Source organism: Procambarus clarkii, unplaced genomic scaffold (assembly GCF_040958095.1).
Source record: "Procambarus clarkii isolate CNS0578487 unplaced genomic scaffold, FALCON_Pclarkii_2.0 HiC_scaffold_158, whole genome shotgun sequence".
In the NCBI taxonomy this organism is placed as follows: domain Eukaryota; kingdom Metazoa; phylum Arthropoda; class Malacostraca; order Decapoda; family Cambaridae; genus Procambarus; species Procambarus clarkii.
Genome location: NW_027189191.1, coordinates 326,931 through 333,312, shown reverse-complemented (window position 1 = coordinate 333,312; position 6,382 = coordinate 326,931).

Sequence of the window (6,382 nt, the reverse complement as noted above, 5' to 3'; positions counted from 1 at the left end):
AAAAAGACGTAATTTCGAACTGCGAATACGTGCAGAGAGCCAGAATTTGGCTCCAAAATATGGCTCTGGCCTCGAAATTGGGATATTTGTGATATTTTGAAAACTGCAGGGATGTTTGGAACAAATGTGACCAAACGCCGCTTTCAGTACTTGGCATATGTTGGGTATAAAAAGATGTAATTTCTAACTGCGAATACGTGCAGAGAGCCAGAATTTGGCTCCAAAATATGGCTCAGGCCTCGAAATTGGGATATTTGTGTTATTTCGAAAACTGGAGGGGAGTTTGGGCAAAATGTCACTCACTGCCGCTTTCAGTACTCGGCAAATGTTGGGTATAAAAGAGTCGCAATTTCAAACTGCGAATACCTGCAGAGATCCAGAATTTGGCTCCAAAATATGGCTCAGACCTCGAAATTGGGATGTTTGGGATATTTTGAAAACTGAAGGGAGGTTTGGGACAAATGTGATCGAACGCCGCTTTCAGTACTTGGCATATGTTGGGTATAAAAAGATGTAATTTAAAACTGCGAATACGTGCAGAGAGCCAGAATTTGGCTCCAAAATATGGCTCAGACCTCGAAATTGGGATATTTGCGTTATTTTGAAAACTGGAGGGGAGTTTGGGAAAAATGTGACTCACTGCCGCTTTCAGGACTTGGCATATGTTGGATATAAAAATTCGTAATATCAAACTGCGAATACATGCATAGAACCAGAATTTGGCTCCAAATTATGGCTCAGGCCTCGAAATTGGGATGTTTGGGATATTTCGAAAACTGCTGTGGAGTTTGTGGAAAATGTGACTCACTGCCGCTTTCAGGACTTGGCATATGTTGTGTATAAAAATTCGTAATATCAAACTGCTAATACGTTCATAAAGCCAGAATTTGGCTCCAAATTATGGCTCAGGCCTCGAAATTGGGATGTTTGGGATATTTTGAAAACTGCAGGAAGGTTTAGGACAAATGTGACCAAAAGCCGCTTTCAGTACTTGGCATATGTTGGCATAAAAAAGTTGCAATTTCAAACTGCGAATACGTGCAAAGAGCCTGAATTTGGCTCCATAATATGGCTCAGGCCTTGAAATTGGGATATTTGGGATATTTTGAAAACTGCAGGGGAGTTTGTGCAAAATGTGACTCACTTCCGCTTTCAGGACTTGGCATATGTTGGGTATAAAAAGTAGTAATTTCAAACTGGGAATACGTGCAGAGAGCCTGAATTTTGCTCCAAAATATGGCTCAGGCCTCAAAATTGGGATATTTTGAAAACTGCAGGGAGGTTTGGGACAAATGTGACCAAACGCCGCTTTCAGTACTTCGCATATGTTGGGTATAAAAAGTCGTAATTTCAAACTGCGAATACGTGCAGAGAGCTAGAATTTGGCTCCAAAATATGGCTCAGGCCTCGAAATTGGGATGTTTGGGATATTTGGAAAACTGCAGGGGAGTTTGTGCAAAATGTGACACACTGCCGTTTTCAGGACTTGGCATATGTTGGGTACAAAAAGTCGTAATTTAAAACTGCGAATACCTGCAGAGAGCCAGAATTTGGCTCCAAAATATGGGTCAGGCCTCGAAATTGAAATGTTTGGGATATTTTGAAAACTGCAGGGAGATTTGGGACAAATGTGACCAAATGCCGCTTTCAGTACTTGGCATATGTTGGTATAAAAAAGTCGCAATTTTAAACTGCGAATACGTGCAAAGAGCCAAAATTTGGCTCCATAATATTGCTCAGGCCTTGAAATTGGGTTATTTGGGATATTTTGAAAACTGCAGGGGAGTTTGTGCAAAATGTGACTCACTGCCGCTTTCAGGACTTGGTATATGTTGGGTATAAAAGGTGGTTATTTGAAACTGCGAATACGTTCAGAGAGCCAGAAATTGGCTCCAAAATATAACTCAGGCCTCGAAATTGGGATGTTTGGGATATTTTGAAAACTGCAGGGGACTTTGGGACAAATATGACCAAACGCCGCTTTCAGTACTTGGCATATGTTGGGTATAAAAAGTCGTAATTTCAAACTGCGAATACGTGCAGAGAGCCTGAATTTGGCTCCAAAATATTGCGCAGGCCTCGAAATTGGGATATTTGGGATATTTTGAAAACTGCAGGGAGGTTTGGGACAAATGTGACCAAACGCCGCTTTCAGTACTTTGCATATGTTGGGTATAAAAATTCGTAATTTCAAACTGCGAATACGTGCAGAAAGCTAGAATTTGGCTCCAAAATATGGCTCAGGCCTCGAAATTGGGTTGGTTGGGATATTTTGAAAACTGCAGTTAGATTTGGGACAAATGTGACCAAACGCAGCTTTCAGTACTTGGCATATGTTGGGATTATAAAAAGTCGTTATTTCAAACTGCGAATACGTGCAGAGAGCCTGAATTTGGTTCCAAAATATGGCTCAGGCCTCGATATTGGGATGTTTGGGATATTTTGAAAACTGCAGGGGAGATTGGGACAAATGTGACTAAACGCCGCTTTCAGTACTTCGCATATATTGGGTATAAAAAGTCGTTATTTCAAACTGCGAATACGTGCATAGAGCCAGAATTTGGCTTTAAAATATGTCTCAGGCCTCGATATTGGGATGTTTGGGACATTTTGAAAACTGCAGGGAGGTTTGGGACAAATGTGACCAAACGCCGCTTTCAGTCCTTCACATATGTTGGGTATAAAAAATTCGTAATTTCAAACTGCGAATACGTGCAGAGAGCCAAAATATGGCTCCAAAATATTGCTCAGGCCTCGAAAATGGGATGTTTGGGATATTTTGAAAATTGCAGGGGAGTTTGTGCAAAATGTGACTCACTGCCGCTTTCAGTACTTGGCATATGTTGGGTATAAAAAGTCGTAATATCAAACCCCGAATACATGCAGCGAGCCAGAATTTGGCTCCAAATATGGCTCATTCCTCGAAATTGGGATATTTGGGATATTTTGAAAACTGCAGGGAGGTTTGGGACAAATGTGACTAAACGCCGCTTTCAGTACTTGGCATATGTTAGGTATAAAAAGACGTAATTTCGAACTGCGAATACGTGCAGAGAGCCAGAATTTGGCTCCAAAATATGGCTCAGGCCTCGAAATTGGGATATTTGTGATATTTTGAAAACTGCAGGGATGTTTGGAACAAATGTGACCAAACGCCGCTTTCAGTACTTGGCATATGTTGGGTATAAAAAGATGTAATTTCTAACTGCGAATACGTGCAGAGTGCCAGAATTTGGCTCCAAAATATGGCTCAGGCCTCGAAATTGGGATATTTGTGTTATTTCGAAAACTGGAGGGGAGTTTGGGCAAAATGTCACTCACTGCCGCTTTCAGTACTCGGCAAATGTTGGGTAAAAAAGAGTCGCAATTTCAAACTGCGAATACCTGCAGAGATCCAGAATTTGGCTCCAAAATATGGCTCAGACCTCGAAATTGGGATGTTTGGGATATTTTGAAAACTGAAGGGAGGTTTGGGACAAATGTGATCGAACGCCGCTTTCAGTACTTGGCATATGTTGGGTATAAAAAGATGTAATTTAAAACTGCGAATACGTGCAGAGAGCCAGAATTTGGCTCCAAAATATGGCTCAGACCTCGAAATTGGGATATTTGCGTTATTTTGAAAACTGGAGGGGAGTTTGGGAAAAATGTGACTCACTGCCGCTTTCAGGACTTGGCATATGTTGGGTATAAAAATTCGTAATATCAAACTGCGAATACATGCATAGAACCAGAATTTGGCTCCAAATTATGGCTCAGGCCTCGAAATTGGGATGTTTGGGATATTTCGAAAACTGCTGTGGAGTTTGTGGAAAATGTGACTCACTGCCGCTTTCAGGACTTGGCATATGTTGTGTATAAAAATTCGTAATATCAAACTGCTAATACGTTCATAGAGCCAGAATTTGGCTCCAAATTATGGCTCAGGCCTCGAAATTGGGATGTTTGGGATATTTTGAAAACTGCAGGAAGGTTTAGGACAAATGTGACCAAAAGCCGCTTTCAGTACTTGGCATATGTTGGCATAAAAAAGTTGCAATTTCAAACTGCGAATACGTGCAAAGAGCCTGAATTTGGCTCCATAATATGGCTCAGGCCTTGAAATTGGGATATTTGGGATATTTTGAAAACTGCAGGGGAGTTTGTGCAAAATGTGACTCACTTCCGCTTTCAGGACTTGGCATATGTTGGGTATAAAAAGTACTAATTTCAAACTGGGAATACGTGCAGAGAGCCTGAATTTTGCTCCAAAATATGGCTCAGGCCTCAAAATTGGGATATTTTGAAAACTGCAGGGAGGTTTGGGACAAATGTGACCAAACGCCGCTTTCAGTACTTCGCATATGTTGGGTATAAAAAGTCGTAATTTCAAACTGCGAATACGTGCAGAGAGCTAGAATTTGGCTCCAAAATATGGCTCAGGCCTCGAAATTGGGATGTTTGGGATATTTGGAAAACTGCAGGGGAGTTTGTGCAAAATGTGACACACTGCCGTTTTCAGGACTTGGCATATGTTGGGTACAAAAAGTCGTAATTTAAAACTGCGAATACCTGCAGAGAGCCAGAATTTGGCTCCAAAATATGGGTCAGGCCTCGAAATTGAAATGTTTGGGATATTTTGAAAACTGCAGGGAGATTTGGGACAAATGTGACCAAACGCCGCTTTCAGTACTTGGCATATGTTGGTATAAAAAAGTCGCAATTTTAAACTGCGAATACGTGCAAAGAGCCAAAATTTGGCTCCATAATATTGCTCAGGCCTTGAAATTGGGTTATTTGGGATATTTTGAAAACTGCAGGGGAGTTTGTGCAAAATGTGACTCACTGCCGCTTTCAGGACTTGGTATATGTTGGGTATAAAAGGTGGTTATTTGAAACTGCGAATACGTTCAGAGAGCCAGAAATTGGCTCCAAAATATAACTCAGGCCTCGAAATTGGGATGTTTGGGATATTTTGAAAACTGCAGGGGACTTTGGGACAAATATGACCAAACGCCGCTTTCAGTACTTGGCATATGTTGGGTATAAAAAGTCGTAATTTCAAACTGCGAATACGTGCAGAGAGCCTGAATTTGGCTCCAAAATATTGCGCAGGCCTCGAAATTGGGATATTTGGGATATTTTGAAAACTGCAGGGATGTTTGGGACAAATGTGACCAAACGCCGCTTTCAGTACTTTGCATATGTTGGGTATAAAAATTCGTAATTTCAAACTGCGAATAAGTGCAGAAAGCTAGAATTTGGCTCCAAAATATGGCTCAGGCCTCGAAATTGGGTTGGTTGGGATATTTTGAAAACTGCAGTTAGATTTGGGACAAATGTGACCAAACGCAGCTTTCAGTACTTGGCATATGTTGGGATTATAAAAAGTCGTTATTTCAAACTGCGAATACGTGCAGAGAGCTTGAATTTGGTTCCAAAATATGGCTCAGGCCTCGATATTGGGATGTTTGGGATATTTTGAAAACTGCAGGGGGGATTGGGACAAATGTGACATAACGCCGCTTTCAGTACTTCGCATATGTTGGGTATAAAAAGTCGGTATTTCAAACTGCGAATACGTGCAGAGAGCCAGAATTTGGCTTTAAAATATGTCTCAGGCCTCGATATTGGGATGTTTGGGGTATTTTGAAAACTGCAGGAAAGTTTGGGACAAATGTGACCAAACGCCGCTTTCAGTACTTCGCATTTGTTGGGTATAAAAAAGTCGTAATTTCAAACTGCAAATACGTGCAGAGAGCCAGAATTTGGCTCCAAAATATGGCTCAGACCTCGAAATTGGAATGTTTGGGATATTTTGAAAACTGCAGGGGAGTTTGTGCAAAATGTGGCTCACTGCCGCTTTCAGTACTTGGCATATGTTGGGTATAAAAAGTCGTAATATCAAACTGCGAATACGTGCAAAGAGCCAGAATTTGGCTCCAAAATATGGGTCAGCCCTCGATATTGGGATATTTGGGATATTTTGAAAACTGCAGGGAGGTTTGGGACAAATGTGACCAAACGCCGCTTTCAGTCCTTCGCATATGTTGGGTATAAAAAAGTCGTAATTTCAAACTGCGAATACGTGCAGAGATCCAGAATTTGGCTCCAAAATATAGCTCAGACCTCGAAATTGGGATATTTGCGTTATTTTAAAAACTGGAGGGGAGTTTGGGCAAAATGTGACTCACTGCCGCTTTCAGTACTTGACATATGTTGGGTATAAAAAAGTCGCAATTTCAAACTGCGAATACCTGCAGAGATCCAGAATTTGGCTCCAAAATATGGCTCAGGCCTCGAAATTGGGATGTTTGGGATATTTTGAAAACTGAAGAGAGGTTTGGGACAAATGTGACCAAACGCTGCTTTCAGTACTTGGCATATGTTGGGTATAAAAAGA